This window comes from Dermacentor andersoni, chromosome 2 (genome assembly GCF_023375885.2).
Source record: "Dermacentor andersoni chromosome 2, qqDerAnde1_hic_scaffold, whole genome shotgun sequence".
NCBI lineage: Eukaryota > Metazoa > Arthropoda > Arachnida > Ixodida > Ixodidae > Dermacentor > Dermacentor andersoni.
Window position 1 is genome coordinate 121,846,103 of NC_092815.1, and position 20,971 is coordinate 121,867,073.

At 48.0% G+C, this 20,971-nt stretch overlaps 1 long non-coding RNA gene across 3 annotated transcripts in view; it reads right to left on the minus strand.

Annotated features, from left to right (window-relative positions):
- Positions 1–17,114, minus strand: part of LOC140215950 (uncharacterized) — a 530,759-nt gene extending 513,645 nt beyond the window's left edge. For all 3 annotated transcript variants that reach the window (XR_011892558.1, XR_011892559.1, XR_011892557.1), the window contains exon 1: positions 16,203–17,114. This is a non-coding gene — a long non-coding RNA (uncharacterized lncRNA). The remainder of the gene's footprint in view (positions 1–16,202) is intronic.
- Positions 17,115–20,971: the final 3,857 nt, after the last annotated feature.

A 20,971-nucleotide genomic window follows, 5' to 3' on the forward strand; every position in this document is an offset into this window, starting at 1 on the left:
TAGCGGTTGGCGCGGGAATTGATGCCACCGACGCTGCGGGTGGGGGTGTTCCCCGAAGGCGGCAAAGCTCAGCATTGGGTGAGACATAGTATATAGAGGGTAGTTCGTCGCTGGGTCTGTAGTTTATATGAGCTTCGATAGGGCTACACCGGCCCTCATACTCACAGCGCTGTTGCGATTATTTGCGTATTTTTATATTTAGCGGTTTTCGCACTTCTCTGGCTGGAAAAACTTGGAGCACTGTCACTCCAAAATATAAGTTTGCAAACCTGACCAGAAAACCGGTGACAACTTCTTCGCTTTGAAAGAAAGAACAAAATCTACATAAGTTCGAAACCTTCCCTCAGGACATCTATAATTGTTGTCTTAATAAGCACGCAGGTAAGCTAGCATGCAACCTCTATGATACGGCGATATTTAATATGTTGACATTATGTGACACCTTTGTTGCTATGCTGTTACCCTAGTGCTGGGTTGCAAACTGGAAACTCATCTAATTAAGCTTCCCGCTTTTTCCCTTCTTCTCTATCTCTTTCTTTCTTTTCTCCATTGCTAATTCATCAACTAGCATCAACTAGCTTAAGAAATTTACACGTTTGCCTGTTTGCAAATAATCAGTGTCTGGACACGGCCACAAATATCGGCAGTGTCCGTATTTATTCATATCCAAATATCAGCAGCCACCAAATATTACTTATATGTGGATTTTTATACTTCACAGGATTTCATCATAAATATTTTAGAAGACCGAGCTTCGCTGTCGCGTGTTGGAATGCGCTCCTCATGAAACGTTCCGTTGGCAAGCCTACTCGGAGAATGACAACAAAACAGGAAGCTCATGCGATTATTCATTTCTTTATAATAGAATGCAGAGGTATGTAGTTATTACGTCAGAGAGTCCAACATGCTGTACGACAATGCATCGCTCAAGTCGGAAGAATTTCTTCGAAAACTTTCTGATTTGATATTGTTACGGAAGGATGAGAGAAGAGAGAGGAAGAAGATCGGAGACGCTGGCTGCTGTGTGTTGTTGGTGGTCAGCCATCTTACCTGTTAGGACGCATCCTGTATATATATTTTAAACATAGTTTTTATATACTCGCAACATCCCCGTAACATATTGGTGAGTGGTACGAGGTACCGCGGCTGGAAATGGAGCTCCGCAGTGGACGTCGCATCACAGTCCGCACCATGAATGACGGTGAGCACGCGCGATCAACGTCGTTGCCGCCTACAACGTCATTGACGCCAGCTACGTCTCTGTCACCTTCGGTTGTCGTTGTGCAACCCAAGGAGCCTGGAAATTTCTGCGCGAACGATGGCGACGACGTTGAAGAGCGGGTGGCCATGTGCGAATGCGTGAGTGGAATCAAGAGATGGGACCCTACCCTTACGCTAGCTAACCTGTTGTTCTACGTAAAAGGCACGGCAAAGGTGTGGTACGAAAACCACGAAGAGGAGCTAATCAGCTGGGACCAATGCAAAGAGAAATTTACAGAGTTGTTTGGCAAACCAGCCGGCTGTAAAATTGCCGCAAAGCAGGAACTGGCCTCCCGTGCACAATCCCCCACAGAGTCCTATGTCTCGTACATCCAGGACATGCTGGCACTTTGTCGCAAAGCCGATCACGACATGACAGAAGCTGAGAAGGTCGGGCACGTGCTTAAGGGCATTGCTGACGACGCGTTTAATCTGCTCATGTGCAGAGCTGCTCTACAGTTGACGCAATAATTAAAGAGTGCCGAAAATTCGAGCAGGCCAAAAGCCGACGCGTCCTGCAACCATTCGCCAGATTTCTCAATACTGCCGCAACATCGACGAGTAAACATCAACCCACACAGCAGCAGGCGTCGCCATCAGAGGATGTGGTGAGATTCGTTGGACGTGAACTGTATGCGATGGCACCCGCAGCTTTCTGTTCGCGTAGCCCTGATGCTACCACATTTTCAATTCCGCTCGTAAAAGCCATTCTTCGCCAGGAACTTGAAAACATTGGTTTACAGTCTGTGTGTGCTGTCGCCAATCCAAGACCTAGCGAACGCCCTTCTACTATTTCCGCTCCACCTCGACGCCTCTCTCCACGTTATCGCAACCCGACTGAGTGGAGAACTGAGGACGACCAGTCGATATGTTTACGAGCGTGTAGCGCAAATGTTCAAGCATTAGGCTGTTGTGGAAGAGAACAGCATACTTTGTAGAAATGTCCAATTTTTTCGCTTTTATTTATCGTAACGCAGTGATGGCGGCCTTGTGATTGCTAATCTGAGTAGTCGTACTACTCACTTTTGTCTATTTTGATATTTTAGTACCGATAGGGGTTGCTGTCACGGACAAACAGGGTCACGGTTGAAGTTTCTGTTCGTTGACTACCCTGAGAGAAGAAGAAGAGCCGAGCGGCGTAGACGTGCTTCGCATGGGCGCTGTCGACTTTCATTATTCTTTTAAGAAATTCACATCGGAGGACCGAAGTCATTGTCGGACGACCTTCGTGAAGTCATCCGGAACCCCCTTGAGAAGCTTGAAGACCGTGAGTGCATATTATTTTGCGCTCTTGGACTTTGAAGTTCTCCGGGGTGGCGCAGCCGTGTTAAGCCTGACGCCGCCGTACATAGCAGCGCGGAGGTAGGCGAGGCGCTCCGCCGCGTTTGCCGCCGCTCGCTTGCTACGATTACTCGACACCCACTATGGCGCACATTGCTGGATCCCAGCCGGCCGCTTCTACTTCTACCGGAGGGAGTGGAGGTGGGGTTGTTGCTACAGCCCCACCCGCCCCCGGTGCTATTGTTGGAGCTGGCGCCGGGCCTTCGTCGCAAGAAACTACAGCCATGGACTTCCAAGACATCTCGGAAGATCGCCATGACGACCCTGCCATTGTGGAAGAGGACCTTTCGCAAGGGACGCCATCAGAATGTCCTTATTCCAATTGGTCTTTGCACCTCAAGCGAAGAACGAAGAAGAAGCTCGCCAGAGGCGAGCAAGTGTGTGTGGCAGGCAGGGTGATCTCTCCGCTATCGCCCTCCTCCGCCACCGCGTTATCATCATCATCCTACGCAGCTGCAGGCGCTGGGGCATCAAAGAAGCCTTCTTTTAAGAAGAGGCGACGGCTGCCCCCACTGCCACGTAGCGACTTCAAAATCATCATTCGACCCAAGAAAGGCCTTCAGGTGAAGAGTTTCAGCAACCACCAAATATCGAAAGCCGTCTCGGCCGCCTGCGGAGGGAAAGTTGACGATTCGCATTTCATCGTGCGCTTGAGACCTGGTTCCAACATAATTATTGTTAGCACCCCAGATCAGAAGGTCGCTGATATGGCACGCAAGATCACGCGGATTGTGCTGGGCGGCAACCTTTACGAAGTCAACTCTTACGTTGCGGCACCGGACGGAGTGGCCCGGGGCGTCATTCATGGAATCGACCCGGATACCCCGCCCGAGGAGCTTATGACTCACCTAAGGGTGAGGACCCAAGGCGTTGAAATCGTGCAGGCCTGCATGCTGGGAAAGACCAAGACGGCCGTGATCACGTTCAGCTCTGACGTAGTTCCACGATACGTGTACTACTACGGAGGGGAGACCGAGTGCCACCCCTACAAGCCCACAAAACAAATCTGCTATGTGTGCCAGCGCATGGGACACCGATCGGACGTTTGTCCTACCCCGAACGTCAAGATCTGTCGCGCTTGCGGGACGCACGACCCGACGGACGACCACGAGTGCTCGCTCAAGTGCGCCGTCTGCGGCGAAGCCCACGCCACGGGATCTGGCGAGTGCAAGCAAAAGCTAAAAAACAACACTACCACCAAAAAGCATCCTCCGCCCGGAAGGAGGAAGGAAGACGACGACAGTGATGGAGGAAGACCAAGACGAAGCCGCCTGCGGTGGTTCAACTCGGAATCCTCGGCGAGCCGCTCAAGGTCCCGGGCCCAGTCCAGGTCAAGGTCCCGGTCCCGATCCCGGTCCCAGTCCCAGTCTAGATCCAGGTCCCGATTCCGCTCGGAGTGGCCAAACTAGGAGAGAAGCAAGGACAGCGGCAGCCTTGTACCTCGACATCCACGTCGAAGCAGAAGAACCAATCGGGCAAGAAGAACCAAGCCAACAACAACAAGGTGAGCCGGAATCAGTCTAGTACCTCCTCCGCTCAAAATACCAGTGAAAATAGTGAATGCTCCCCAGAATGTACGCGCATCAGGGAAGAAAATAAAAAACTCAAGGCTCAGGTTAACGACCTAAACCAACGCATGCAACGCTTAGAAGCGTTGCTAAGCAAAACAAGCAACAACACACAGACAGGGCCGCAAAGCGGCACGAAAGGCCACCAGCCCGCCATCTCCATTCCTGCCCCCTCAAGAACCACCACGCCCTCATCGCTTCCCGGTGCGGCCTCGGCAGCGGCTGGCCAGTCAAGTGTAGTCACCCTCGAAGGGATTTGTGCTACGATACAACAGATGCTTTACCAGATGGGTGAATTATACAATAAAGTCAAGGAGAACACACTAAGCCATGAAGACCTTGAAAGAAGAATGCGCAAGGTTGAGTTTGGCTCGCGCAAGCGGGTCGACGACGAGAGCAGCAACCCGCGCATCAAGGCGTACAGGCGCATAAACAACACGGGTGACATCAGGGATGCCGACAACTGCGACGGCGGTGCCATGAACCTCAGCAATGGCTAACACCACACGCAGCGCGCCCGAACACCTCGTGATCTGGCAGTGGAATTGTCGCTCTTTCAACAAGAAGGCAAGTTCACTCCAACTTTACATCCAAAATCACCTATACCCCCCCGACGTCATCTGCCTTCAGGAGGTCGGGAACCAGCCGATCAGGCTGCGGGGTTACTACGTAATTAAACACGCGGGATCACCGAAGGTCGCGGTTTTAGTTCACAAAGCGGTGACGGCCGTGGGACAACATTATCAACATCATGACATTAATCATATGCTAGTGGAAGTCCTCCCGCAGAAGAGGGGTAGACGTAGCACTTTCATCCTGAATTTGTACAGTCCACCGAGGGCTCAGAAAGACGACTTCCGCAACATCATTTACGAGAGCGTGAGAGCCGCTGGCGGCAACCAGCTGGTAGTGGTGGGAGACATGAACGCTAGACACACGACTTGGGGCTACCAACAAGACACGCAAAAGGGAAGGTCGCTCCTCGATGCGGTTGACCAAATGGGCCTCGAATTGACAACCAACCTCCTCCAACCAACCCGAGTAGGCAATAGTGTAAGTCGAGACACGTTTCCGGACCTGTCATTTGTCAAAAACGTAAGGGAATACTCATGGGCGCACCTGGGCGAAACATTGGGCAGCGATCACTACATCCTCAGCATCTCGGTCTCCACGCCGAAACTCAAGAGAACAATTGGTGAAATTAGGCTTACGGACTGGGAGGCATTCAGGCAGTACCCCCCGCCCAAAAACGGTATAACGGACATAGCGGAATGGATGCAGCACCTCCGGGACGAACACATCCAAACCACTAAAACCATCCAGCGCACGGTCGAGACGCCCGAAGTCGACCGCAGGCTCTTACACCTGTGGGAAGCCCGTGAGGGCCTCCTCAAACGGTGGAAGCGACAGCGGTTAAACCGGAAGCTACGTCTACGAATCGAGAAAATAACAGACGAAGCCAGAAATTACGCAAACGAGCTGACGCAGCAAAATTGGGTACAGTTTTGCACCTCGCTCAAGGGTACCCTGAGTACGGCGCAGACGTGGGCCATCCTACGTTGCCTGATCGAGCCCGACAAGGCGAAATCGACAACCAGTCGGACGCTCCTAGAAATCGCTCACAAGTTCCCCGGAAACGACCAGGATCTGATTGACACCCTAAAAACCAGATACCTTGGTAGCGACCCCATACAACCCTGCCTCCTAAAATATGAAGGAGAACCAAGACCAGAACTGGACGCTCCCATCACGGAGGAAGAGGTGTATGCCGCGGCACGAGCCTCACAGCGCAACACTGCTCCCGGAGTTGACAAAATCACCAATGCCATGATTAGAAACCTGAGCCCGATGCACATCCAGGACTTCACCGAATACCTAAACGAGGAACTCTGGAGCAAGGGCCACGTACCGAACGAGTGGAAACACGCGGAAATCGTGACCATTCCCAAACCCGGCAAGAAGCCCGCGATCGACGCCCTGCGTCCCATCTCGCTGACTTCGTGCCTCGGCAAGCTGTACGAGAGGGTCATCGAAACCCGCCTCCAACATTACATAGAGGACGGTGACCTCTTCCCGCACATCATGCTTGGCTTCAGGCCGGGACTTTCTACGCAAGATGCGTTCCTAATCCTAAGGGAAGAAGTTCTTAAGGGCATCCCGAAGGGAGAACATCTCCTGCTCGCACTCGACCTAAAAGGGGCCTTCGATAACATCTCTCACGAGGCCATTCTCAAGGGACTGAACGACATCAGCTGCGGGGAGTGCATCTTTAATTACGTTAAATCGTTCTTGACGGGCCGGACGGCAACAATCGGAATAGGCCAGACTCGATCGGATACGATCGACGTGCGGAACAAAGGAACACCGCAAGAGGCGATAATATCCCCGATTCTATTCAACGTCGCGATGCTAGCGCTGACCAAAGAGCTGCGGAAGATCCCCGACCTAGGTTACGCCCTGTACGCAGACGACATCACGCTCTGGGCCACCAAGGGCTCCCTAGCGCGAAAAGAGGCGACCCTTCAAGAGGCCGCGACGGCCGTGGAGAGATTTGCGGCAGCGAGCGGGATGCGCTGTGCGCCCGAAAAGTCCGAGGTGATCCGGGTGCACGGAGGAGGAATCTACAAGTCCCCCGGCCCTATCGACCTCTATCTTGAGGGCCAGAAGATCACGGAAGGCAATAAGACTAGGATTCTGGGTTTTTGGATCCAGAGCAACCTGAAAGCCTCGCACACCATCCAAACCCTAAGGTCTGCCACCAACCAGATCTCGCGGATTATAAAACGAATTACAAGAAGCCGCAAGGGCATGCGAGAAGAGGACACGCTTCGCCTCGTCCAGGCTCTGGTGATCAGCAGAATCACGTATAGCATGCCGTATCACTATCACTCGCTAAACAAACGCGACCAAGAACAAGTCGATGCCATCATCAGAGGCGCGTACAAAACGGCCCTGGGTCTCCCTGTCACCACCTCAAACGAGAAGTTAGCTGCCTTCGGGATCCACAACACCTTCGCTGAGCTGTCGGACGCGGTTATGGCTTCGCAAAAGGCCACACTACGGAACACGGCGGCGGGCAGAGCCATCCTCCACCGGACCGGAACGGCAACGGAGCTCCGTGCCCTCGATGGGCAACGATCACTCCCGCCTGAGGTCAGAGGCAAGATCAAGGCGAACCCGATACCGAAGCACATGAGCCATGAACTCCATGAAGGACGACGCAAGGCTCGCGTTGACAGACAGCGCCGACAATTCAAGGGTGACCCGTACGTAACGTACGTGGATGTGGCGGCGTACCCTGTAGGGGGCCTCTTCGCGGTAGCCGCCGTGAACGGGAGAGACAACTCCTTGACTCTCGCGGCCTCCGTAAGGGCAGAGACCCCAGCTGCGGCTGAAACCATAGCTGCGGCGCTGGTAATAAAGCAAGAAGACAGGTTAGGCAGGGAAGTCCATGTCGTTACCGACTCGCAACAGGCCTGCCGTAACTTTACCAACGGACGAACACCGCTGCTGGCGGCTCAGATTCTAGGCCCGAGGCTGCAAGAATACCATCAAATCACGTGGACGCCGTGCCACGCGGGTCTGGAGGGGAACGAGAGGGCGAACGCCCTAGCTCGAGCGCTAATCAACCGAGCGGGGCAAGACGAATCGTCTCATCAATCCCCACCATTTACCTTCATGCCCCTGCCGTCCAATTACTGCGACCGACTCGAGATCCAGCGACTCAACCGCAGGATTTATCCTCCGCCTCACAGAAAGCTCAGCACTGAAGATGCCGTAGCTCTCCGACTTATTCAGACAAACACATTTCCTAACCTACACAAATACAGTAAAATGTTCCCACATACTTATCGCGGCATCTGCCCCTGGTGTGGCGACACACGCCCTACACTCTTCCACATCTCGTGGGCGTGCGGGGGCAAACCTCTACACTTAAAGACGCCTAGCACGTCATTTGAGCGGTGGGAGGTACAGCTGACCGGCGATACCCTGGCGGGACAAGAAGCTCTCGTCCAGCAAGTACGTCGAGCAGCCATGGCCAATGGAGTCCTGGAATGAGGACACCACCCACTCGACCTCATAGCAACCACCTCGATGGTTCAAATAAATGTTTTTTCTCTCTCTCTCTCTGACTACCCTGATGATTTATTAGGACTACGACATCATGATTTTCTTGATGTTTGGGTACATACCTCATCTGTTCCGTGTTTCGGGGCAGTGAAGTGATCATCGCGTCCACATCGGCACATATGTTTGCAATTGGGTCTTTTGATACCATGTTAGCCTTCGGTGTACGTTAGGCGCCTCAACTGCATGAACGGAATCCAGAGAGAAATAAGTCTCTCACTTATGTCACTGAGGAGGCTTCGGAGGGTACTTGCAGCCATTGGTTGGGGGCAGGTGAGGTACTTGGTGTTTGCGAAGGAACTGCAGGCACGAGATGCACATATACATCGAGAGATCACTATCGGGAAGCTTCATCGAGACTATCGCATGGTGAGGCACAGTCACGGCAGAAACATCGTTTTTAATTACAACCGATCGCGCAGCCAGCAGTTGTGGCGAAAGGGATTGTCCAGAATTGAATAACTTTGTTGAAGCGTCTGTCATGATTCGTCCATTTGCTTTCCGACTCCGCCCCCTCGTTTCTAGCTATGTGGATCGAATCACGGGTTCGTGGTGTCTAAGACCGTGTGCTTCTTGTTTTGTGGCTCGAAGTGCAGGGTAGTTGCCTCTGCGTCACTTTGCTTCTGCTTATGTGGCTCATACCGATGAGTCATCTCGCGAACCTCGCCTTGGTGCTCTCTCCACGGCACGCAAGACAGGTCTGTTTTGCCGGGCTATTCGTTTCCGCTCCTGTTCTATAGTTGGCTGCACCGCTTGGTTGTCTGCGGTTGCTGCATCTTCCATTATATTTCACTATACTGTGGCGGCAAAGGGCCGGTTTGTTGGCTGGTTTGTCTTTATGAATGGCCCACGCCCACTATGGGGGACTGGTTTCTGCTACCAGTGATGCTGGGAGAGCAATACCACTTGGTGGTATTCAAGAAAACCATTACCTTGCGTCACTATGACCTAACGTCACCACTTTGCGTCACCGGGACCAAACTGTCACCTCGCCCTGGTAGGAAGCGTATGTTTTAACATATGGAAACACCTTCTGGCGTGCTAACAAGATATGCACCTTCGAACGGTGCCAACGGAGCGAAACTGAGCATCGCGGCGTCGCGCCCTCTCTATCGCTCAGCACTGTCCCAGCGCACAGCGCCAACGGTGCGAAATTGAGCAAAGAACTAAAAAACTTAACGCTTAAAAATATACTAAACAGAAGAGAAAGCAACCATTCGACGAAAGCACCATTTCCCTGTAGCTTGCTTTGTGTTGTTAGTTTTTCACACCGCCGCAAATAGCCTGCCAAGAGTATGTCATATTCCTAATCTAAAATGCATCGGCCGTATTTTGCAGCAGTCAGTGCCATTCGCAACTGTTCCGGATGCACTAGAATGCGACTGACAGCAATAGAATTTCGTCCCATTGGCTCCTAATTGCCCGTGGTCATCGTCCCAGCAACCCGTTAGCTAGGACTTCCAGAATCGGGCAGGATCGCTTGTGTACATTTGTTGACCTGAGGTAGTTCGATGTTCTCAGTCTGTTTTAATGGACCTAACAGCATCAGTAGGTAACATGTTGAGCAAGAAAAGATCCAGATATGGTGTGTCTCATGAAAAATATGGAGCCTGTAACTAGCTGTGTTACCACGACCTAGAGATGCCGGCGACAAGGTGTTGCCGGGAGACGCTAGATATGAGCTTCTTTCCGGGTCGTTCAATTAAATGATGACTTCAATGTCTTTTTCGATCTGTAGAGTTTCTCTGCTGCGACTGAAGGCCGGAGGAGAATGAGTAAAACTAATTTGTTTATATGATAGAGCACGCCAAGCCCGGCCGACTCGCACGATGGAGAGAAAGTGGGGGCGTTATTTGCATTCTACTATTTTTCTGCGACCAACAGAACGCGCTCAGTTCCGTCATCGGAATTTTCTCACATCAGTAAGATTTTGCTTTCGCTTTTGGTTCATTCCTAAGCTCGTTATCATGTATAACCTACGAGGGGGGTAGTAAACCTAAAGAAATATCGCGTTGCCCTAAGGAGCCGTTAAAGAAACCGGGAGGACGTCAGCAAACACATAATTATCTATGATGGAAATGCCATTGTTAATAATTCAAACCTTCCTACTATCACGTTTGTCAAGCTATAGCAATTTGCTGATGCCAGGAAATTGGTGCGCCCCTTTTTTTATTGAAATCAAGATGAGAAAACAAAAAGAGATTTAGTTTTCCCAATAATGCTGACGGGTACTCATGTTCCCGCAATGGTAACACTGACAAAAATATTGTAATGTAATCAGAAACAACGTCACAGGTGCTCAGAAATCTACAGCATACGGTCCTATACACACAGAAACATACCGAACACTGGCTCCCCTAAATATACTAGCATACAAAGCAAATACTTCAAACGACGATCTCATTCAAGAATTCTTTTTATCCGTGTGAATATGACTATCCTACACACCAAACCACATTCCAGACAAACCTTGCACACCCAGATCTTACCATTCCGACAGTGGCACAGAATCCCTTCGGAAACTCGCATAGACAGTGGCGACAGGCTTTCCTCTAGGTAGCATTCTAAAAGCTATATGCTTGAAACTTCCAGTAGGAGCTTCTCATGAAAAACGAACTTGACCGATTCGCACCTAAAGTTTCGGCGCTTCCAAAAACTGCACGGCACATAATGAGGCAAAGGAGTAGAAAAGCATTAATATAATAATGCTAGAACTTAAAACATCAGTGTTTCTTCCTACAGTCTTTTGTCGCCCTTATTGTTTTTTGAGTGCCTAAAATAATATAAAGGTTCGTACTAGTTCGGTCTTTAACAAATCATTAAGAGTGGTAGAGGATAAGGGAAAAACTACCCGACTGCTAGCTTCAGGCTAAATTTTTCAAGTGGCTTGAATGCTGGTCAAATCGATGTCAGGTCAAGCTGAACACGCGCTGAGCCTTTATCTAAAGACAATGCAAACGACAGCGTAGACATTTGATTTATGAATGCCGGATTGTCCGCTCTATCCCACCGGCTTCCAAGAGTCTCGAATAAAGCACCAGTGCCACTACTGACGAAAAGCCACAATCTTTGTCTTTCTTCGCATTATGAATACCCAGCGGAGTGAAGGGGGGCTGGGGGAGGGGCATGTGTACAGGGAGCATGTAAGATACGCTTGCACGTACATATCGACTTTTTAGTCTTCTTGTGCCTCCTTCCCTAGAAAACAGTGGCTGTGCGGGGATTCCTTGAATTGGCTAGGTCTTAATTTATTCCTTGCTCTTCATTAGCGTTTGCGTGTCTTAAGTTTAAATTTGAATATTCTTTAGAGCCTCATGACAAGGGCACTATTGTTCCAGAGAATTCTTTTTTTCTTTAATTTAGTCTCGCACCTATTGGCCCACTCAATATTTATGAACGTTTTCTCAGGGACCGTAGTCTTTCTTCTTTTGTTGCTCCATGTAGAGCTCAAGATTTTCTTGAGAAACCTCGACAAATGTTCTTGTTTTACGCGCCACTGGGCTTGCCAATTACATTTATTTATTTAATACTTTTTTTAGAATTCTTGGTCCTCAGTCATCTTCGTAGGCAGAAAGAGTTCCATACTTTTCTGCCAACTAACTTTTTCCTTGACATTGCTACGCTTTATTGCCGCCCCATGCTATTCAGTCTTTCCCTCACTTATTCATTTTCTTGCATGTCTGCTTATCTTGGTTCGCTTGACTGTGCTCATGCGTCGCTCCTTCCTGTGCCCTCACGTATTCAGGCGCAAGCACGACGGGGCTTCATTATCATGAATAACCCGTGAGCTTAATCTGAATCGAAGTTCAGACCAGCTACTCAATGTTCGAGCAGAGTTTGGAGTAAATAAAGTAAGATATATAAGAAAAAAGAGAGAAAATGGCGGTTTTAAAATGATGGTTTGAAAAAATTACAGCAGAACTCATCTCACGATCACTGTCGACGGTAATGCGAATAGCAATCAGGCAACGGCCGGACATACCATATTCTTTCCGTACCATTTATTTAACACATGTAGTGGTTATTCTGAGACCTTCCTTGATTCTGCTATATGCCATACACTCCGAATTGTCGCACTTTACTGTGGCACTCGCTTGCCAAGGCTGCTCATGAGCGCGGAAGCATGACGAGGAATGCGTGACGCTGACGTAGGGAAGATGGAATCAGCAAGAAGGAATGATATCGTTGGAACGACAAAGGCGAGAATGATGACGATCGCACTACCGTGACGGCGTTCCGACGATAGTGTCTCAACGTAGCATGCTAGCGCTTGTGTGACGACGACAAAATGATGATGGTGGCATGGTGACGGCATAACCACGATTGAATAGCGATAGCATGACTACAATAGAGTGACCAACAAGGAATGACGTCGATGGATTCAATGAGGTGGTGTGAAGACGACGGCAATGCGAGAATGGGAAGACTATATTGACGTGATGACGACGGTGTAACGGCATTGTGACGACGATGGCATGATGGCAACGATGTGACGACGAATGGATGACTACGATGCAGTGACGATGATTGCAATACAAGGGCAGGATGACAATGAGGTGACGACGAGTGAAAAATGATAATGGCGTAACAAAGATCGCATCACGAAATCTTGTGTCACGAAATTATCACGAAATCTATCACGAAATTGTATCACGAAATCTGTATGACGACTATGGCTTGACGACGATGGCAGGATGAGTGTTGAATGACGCAGCTGGAGTGACAATGATGGCACGACCGCGTCAGCATCACGGCGATTGTCTGACAATGGAGGCATGATAGCAACAGACGATGGCGGCATGACAAGGGCGCCCTAATCACGACTGAATGACGACAGCATGGTTACAATACAACGGCAAAGAAAGAGTGACGTCGATCCTACAGTATGACGATGATGGCATCACGTTACTGAAATGATGAAAATGATAAAACGACAGCCTGATGACGGCAACATGACGACCACTGTGACACGACGATGGCGTGATGATGACGGCATGAAAGAATAGGATGAGAAATCTGTAATGACGACGATGCAATGACGACATCGGCATCATGACTACGAGCTCATACCTACTGGCCCAAGGTATCAGACAACTTGGGCTATCCGGTCCGGGTAGGTGGCTTGACAAGGATGGCATGACGAGTGTAAGGTCCCGAGGCTGGAATGATGCGTGAGTGAAACATTTCCGACGCCATCTCGACCAGGCGGACATACCTAGCGTCCCAAGTAGGTAGTCAACTTCGGCCACTTGGTTGGCGTATGAGGCTAGATAGAGGGACAGACAGATAGGCTCAAAACAGCCGAGGAGTGCTTTTCGTAATTAAAAAAACGAGAGTGATGAAGACTATTAAAAATCTCTAACAGAAACTGCTATCTTGCAGAAATTGGTTGACGAACTTTACAAAACGCCATCGACTACGAAGAATCGGGCAAGGTTCCATGATAGCGTTTTCGGGCGAAAAGTAATTCTTGAATTTATAGTAATGCTCTACTGCTGATAGCATTTAGACTGCATATTACCCACAGATGCACAACACGTGTTCTACAGTTTCAGGTATAACACAGGCCGTATCCGCATTCCATTGGGCGTACTATAGTCTAGAATTTAGTTTCTCCACGCCACCACGCTTTATAAGCCTCCCTCAAAAAGTGCTGTTGGAGTATGTGTCTCTGCGGCAGTGCTCTTACATTCGTATGGTACATTGCTGACCACATCATCAGGACTGTATTGTGTATTAGTCGTGCATGTGTGTTAGTAGTGACCACATCATTAGTGCTGTAGTGGTGATCTTGTTACATTCACGGTTTAGGACACTCTAGAAGGAAGATCCTTACACAGCTATCACAAGATTTCAAGCATGTTTGTTTTATTTTTTGTTTGCAAGTGGAAGCCTGAGTACGGCAAAAATAGTTACAGATTGAGAGAATATGATTACAGCAGAATGAATGCAACTACCAGTTTTTAATTTTATGCTTGTGTTTTCTTGCTTGTCTTTATGTCTAAAGAGCTGTAGAAATAATCGGGAAATGTCCCTGCTCCACTAAATATAATAATAATTTTGGTCAATCAACAAAAAATGATTCCGCAGTTGACATGCTCCCATTTAGTAGATGATTTGGAGTAACTCGCTATGAAATCACAGCAATGTCAACCAGATCCTGAAAGAGCTTCAAGTTTAGCTTTGTGATGGTATAGCGGACTTAGTTCAGATGGTTTGGACCTCTCCTAGCTTTGATGAGCCAGATAGATGTAGGGAATCCTGGTAGGATTTGCTACTCAACGAAGAAGAAAATGCTCAACGACAAGTCATCGGTTTCGCCCTAACCGCCGCCGCGTCCCAAGGGATTGCAGCCGACGGTTAGGGAGGATGAGTGTGGGTTTAGGCTGAAGCCTCTACCCAGTCATCCATTTGACGGGTGCAAATAAAGTCACTTCTCTCTCTCTCCCTCTCTCTCTCTGCTGAAGTAACGTCACCAGCAATGTTATGCAGATTACTGGCATGCTAGTTATCGTCACACTATGACTACTATTCCGCAGTGGCTCGGTTGGTGCATCACGGAGATAGGACTAATATCTCCTTTTATGCCACAAAAATGTTCAGCTAGCTGGCTTGACGGATGGGGTTAAATCATGGAAAAAAAAATTTACCAACCAAGTATTCCCCACCACATACACGCATACAGTAATCTGCAAGGAAAAGGAGGAAACCAACACGTACAGACAAAAACAAAGCGATGAAGTGTCAGCCTAGTAACATTTGTTGCGATGAGCCTCCGCCAAAGACAAGCATCACGAGGAAGTTTGAGAGTTCACTCTCGTTCCTAAATTATTTGCCTAAAGCTTCTCTATGTCATATGCGATTCAATTATCACGTAAAATTTTACTTGCGACAGCCAGTTTTGTTTAGTGTGTGCAGTCTTCCGTTGTCTGACACCTGCTACGTTTTGCCTACCAAAGTTGCAGGCGTGGTCAAAAGATAACAACGAAACTGCAATGAAAATTGCATAGCGGCACACACGCCAACCAGAATATCCACCAAAAAGCAAAGAACGAAGGCAGCAGAGGTTATGCTGCTATTAGCAAGGTATATGTAAACTGGGAGCGAAGCTTCTATAGAAGCCCGCATCTCGAGAAAGTGGTGGCGTGATTCAATCATCGGCATCAATGTGTCAGCAGGATAAGTTCTGTAAATAAAAAAATTGTAAAAAACCAGGACGTCATGTTCGGAAGGGGAAAGCAACCTCGACATTTTATGCTGCTTGGCGCGAACATTCGAAATTTTTCAGTGCCCGGTATTCGGGCCCCTACACGAGCAGCTTATTTAATGAGGTTTCAACCTGCCTCAGCTGACGCATGAGGGACATGTATATCAAGGTAAGCATCATTAGTCTGCTAATGACGTCCCTTGCTTCTGTACCTTCCTTAGAACGTCAAGGAATAGGATGCAAACGAATGACAGTGTCTGAGAGATTTCAAAAGGTACTCCAACATTGTTCACATAAAATTATCTACCTAGTATACATGAAGAAACAAAAAAATATGTTTGAGAGGATTAAAAGTCGTATGACCAACGCACGCTCACGTTACACCAATATATGTGAAACATCTTCCTCGAATCCTTGAATCACTCGCAATTCTGTGCGACGCCATGCACTCGTCACTGGTGTCCAACAGGTTTCAGACAAGACTGCGTCAGTCAAGACCAACACCATATCATCTTTATAAAGCATTTCAACCTGCGTATTTTGCTGCCTGTAGTGCACTCAGGGGCGGTGTTATGGGGAGTGAACGAACACAGCGTGGCATTTCTTTGCGTAGCGCTACGCCTTCATCGTCACGGCGGAACAAAGCGCGCCCGATGCAGCAGCGTGAATATGCATGATAACAAATAGTCTGCACTCACCTTTTTTAGAATAAATGCCGTGTGCTAGCTCAGGTGACATCTGCAGTAGAGTGCACCCCACGTCTTGAACAAGCACGCAAGTAAATTCAATAACTCGGAGGAAACCACCATGCTCAAGTTAGCAAAGTCATTGCGCACGACATAATCACGGTGCTGCAGCTGCACTCAAGCTTGCGCAGGGCAGCTATCTGTTGCGCCCGATGCACTGGCCTGTAGGGGTCACTAAAAACCTACTAGCAAATTGTAAAAAAAAAGAATGTTTGCTGCTTCAGTGCGCCAGGATCCTAAAAAGTGTTACATTATTTCACAGTGTTCTCACAAAGTTTTTTTTTATTTTTGTTCCCCATAGCTTTTCTTTGCTTCTTATTATACATGTTTATTTAGTCGCTTAATTTGTTGCGCCAACGAGCACCGCACTCACTCTTATCGCTTCGGCTGCCATTCTGCTCGTCTGCTCCTGCCCTTTTCTATGCGCGTGCATATTTTTTCGTTTGCTTCGCAGTTAATTTTCTTTTCTTTGCCCGCGGACGTTATGGCAATATCGGAAAGACTGAGGAAAGGGAACAAAGCGTGTTGCGCAGCTGTTTCGTACGACAGCTCGGGGTGCAACACAAGGGCGAAATTTTTCCGTTTTCCAGTGGACGACAGGTAAGCACACTTTTTTTTTGCAGTCATTATGAAGGAACTAAATGAAATTATGGGGTTTTGCGTGCCAAAAGCACGATCTGATTATGAGGCACGCTGTGGTGGGGGACTCCGGAAATTTATACCCCCTGGGGTTCTTTAACGCGCACCTAAATCTAAGTACACGGATGTTGCCTATCAAGAAACGAACGCTAGCCTTATGAAAACAGCTATAGGGCGAAATATCTTCCTCGGTTGTCTGTATGGGCTCTAGAAACGACGGTTGAAGAGTAGCAGTATTTAGCCGCACCTTGTGCAAGAGTGAGCGGATCTCGTTTCCGCATCCTCTGTGAAGATCACTTTAAGATGAAAAGAAAAAGAAACTTTTTTTATTGATATATTATCTACGTGATGATGTGTCGTAAATGCCTGCTGCGGTGATCAAATTACTTTTTGATGCTATTTTCGAGTAATCGTGTATTTCATGGCTCCATAGCACAGTAATGTGCTATGTGATAATGCTGTCGAGTCATTTTATTTTTGTGATATTATTGTCTGCAAAGACGAACAGACGTTCTTGAACAGCCACTTGAACTTGTAATTCTCAGGCGATTGCAAACAAAAGATTCTTCATTACAAGAGCGGAACACAGACTTTCGTTTGGTTATACACAGAATTGGCGTCCTGTCAGTTGCTCAAAGATTAACTTCTCCTAACCAGGCCATAAGAAATTGATCAATTTGATGACCAGCTTTTCGACGCGTTGGAGAATTTTTCGGTCACAACTCTTTCACGAGCAATGTTGTGCGCCTCATGCCACACTCTGACTTTGGCTCATGTTTGGCAAGGTAGATTGTGGAATCTTGAAAAATAAAATGTGGTGGGGGCTGTTGTCGAAGCAGGCCTTCAGCGCCTCTCCCAATTACCAAATGAAACAATGCAATATCTGCGCTTTAGAAGACCCCATAACATAACTGCGAAATGACCCACGGAGATACAGAAACCCCTGTCGGATTGTCAAAATTTTCCGCTTTGACATCATATGCGCCCCTTTAGCGACACCTCAAGCACCCGCACGTGCTCCGGAGAGCATGTTGTTTTGCTTATTAGGTTCGCCTAATATCAGCAACTTAATTCGCACCACAGTAGGCTGATTTTATTTATTCGCGTTTTGGCAGCGCATATCTATAATGTAATATGACACATCCTTCTGACGCAAGAACACGTAGCTCATTTGAACCAACCTTCTGCAGAAACTTGCCTGGCCGTCATATTTTTTTTTGTGTTTCAAGAACAGACTGCATAAATAACCTTATTTATTACTAAAGGTAGAGCGCACGTAACATACGAAGGCTCCAGCGACAGTTCAAGCTGAGCGAGCACGATAATTTAGTACGAGAAGCTTAGCTTATGTTCCCAAAGTTATTATAGCTGATCGAGTACGCTAATTGAGTATGACGACGATAATGAATACCCTCCAGTCTGACAAACTTCACGAGCCCAAGGAATGGACACAAACAAGAGCCGTGTTATTCCCTGAAAAAGTTTAAAAAAAGGAACCACTTCAGCACAATAAGCCCAAGCCTGTTTTCACACAATAGACGACGCAGATTTCCCACATTGCTAAGAATACCAATTACTAATAATTACTCCATCAAATCTGCATAAATTTCTCTGGAGTGGTGCAACTGAGAGAACTTTGAAACCAGTAGCAGGGTGCAGTTTTTTTTTCATATTTAGTTTTGGCGAGCACACTGTTCCAAGTGGAGAGAACGACTGCTCGGTTCGTGATGTCAACCCGAAAACAGTCGGCGCACCAATGCCCGTGAGTTACAGGGAGAGTTTCGTATTTTCAGAGTAATACACTCGAGCAGAGTTCCGCACGTTCGCCTTGTCGCTCCTGACGGCGGAGGGCAGGAGAGCCAGCAGCCTCTCCGCAAATTGGATTAGTGTAAAGCAGCTGCACTTTACGGCCGATGCGCAACCGTCTCTTCTACGACGCCTTCAGGGCAATGCGAGCACGTTGCCTCAATGAAGAAAAAGGAGGCGAGAACGCTAAATTTCATTAAGGGCAACCAGAATCTTTTCTTATCGCGAGCTCTAAAACGGCGCGTCGAGCCACAGGCCAACGTGTTCAAGGATTCACTTTGTTAGGCTTCTCCGGTGCAACTGAGATGGCGGAAACGGCAGACAATGTTACGCTCGCTTGATTTTTCTGGAACTTGCGATACCAGAGTGCGCGCTGTGTAGGATATAGTGGTAACCTCTAGGCGCACGCGTTTCTTTTTATGAGCCTATACTTTATTCCAATGCCGATTTATTGAGAGAAGCTGGAAACACCTGCGATATAACGTATTATTTAGATTGGATTGCGGCAAGCACACGCCTTGAAGCCTCGTGTAGAACGAATACGTTAACAAACTGGCAAACAAAAAGGGTATCCACAGGCTACTCTTATAAAGGAGTGAAACATCAGTTTATGATGACGTTATGGATGACGCTAACGTGGTAGTTTAGATAAAAAACAGAAATGTTGATATGCCAGCCAAAGTTTGATACAATGGCAGAGATAAAAACAGGTTAAGCATAAATGGACGTATCATAGACTCATGGATGTCACTTATGCGTGGGGGTTCAGAATACGCAAGCATGTACTCAAGATGCAATGCTGAATTTCAAATGATAGTGTTTTTAACATCTAAATCTTCAGTTCTAAAAGGAACATCTGAGTTAAGAAATACGCAGTTGCGCAGGTACTCTGAATTACATATTACCGCTTGTGATCATGCAGCATCTACCTTAATTCAGATGCATGGCAATGCCCTCTTCGGTATTCGTGGTCGCCGGGGCTGCTATTCGTATCTGCGCATTTTAGTTGAAGAGCTCGATAGCATACGAGTTACTGTGAATTGTTTACCCTGAATATTTATATACATTCCCCGTAATGAAAGGAGTGTATATTTGTGTATTCAAACTGCTGGCGACTTCGCCTTTGCTTCTGAACTCTTTTGTGTCATGTAATTCAAGTACACCATGTCATATTCGGCAAGCGAAGCAAGAACATGCGGCTTATTCTACCGTTAGAAATAAATATAACAAAGTTAAGCAGGTAACAAAAGCAGTGGCCTCGCCTGCTTTCTGGAGTGGGCGAGGAAGGACAGACGGGGGTAAATAGCCGGAAAGAGCATGTTTGCGGTATTTATAACAGAAGAGTACGTATGAATTGCTTAGTCTCACCAGGACTACAACCTTAATAGCTCTACTATCGTGTACTCCTAAATACACTAACCCCTGCAGTTACAACTCTTTCTTTTTCAGTACTGCGCCTTATCAAGCACATACACTTCACACTCACGTCGCGCATATCTCACTGGACTAGCAAGCGGCATCAAGTTTTGAGTTCAAGTGCACGCACTTCGACATTTCTAGTCTCGATAATTACCCGAGCTACTACAGACTTAAATGGACTTCGTCGTTAAGCTGGTGCTATGACCTACTTTTCTTTATTTTAATGAGTCGCAAGCAATATCGAGAAAAGTTTTCCTTAAGCTTGCTTTCGTTTGGACCAATTTTGTAGTATCCCACCATATGCACCCTAAGGAAAACCAAATCAACTGCCCTGTTTTATCAACGACGAGGTGTTTGTTGTTGCTGTTGTTGTAGTCGTCGTCGTCGTTGTTGTTGTTGTTGTTGTTGCTGCTGCTGAAGACCATGAAAAGTTACATTTAAAATTGCTAAACGCCATGTATCCCACTCGTTATAGGGCCAACTGTCCTTTGTGCGGTGGCATACCTACCCTAATACACATAACCTGGGAGTGCACTAAGCACCATCACAGGCCAAATACCAGTAGGACGATGGAGCAGTGGGAGGCACAGCTCGCCCGCTCCGACCTGGTAGGACAAAAGTCCTTAATTAGCCAGGTCAGGCAGGCGGCAGAGGCCAGTGGGGCCCTGGACTGAGAGGCTCCGACCACCCCTCCTTCAAATCTTTACAATTGCAATAAAGTTTCTCTCTCTCTCAACGCGCCGTGGCGGCACAGTGGCTTTGACGTCGCGCTGCCAAGCACGACGGCACGGGATCAAATTCCCGACTCGGCGACAGCACTATCATGGGAGTGTAATACAAGAACCCCGTGTGCAATG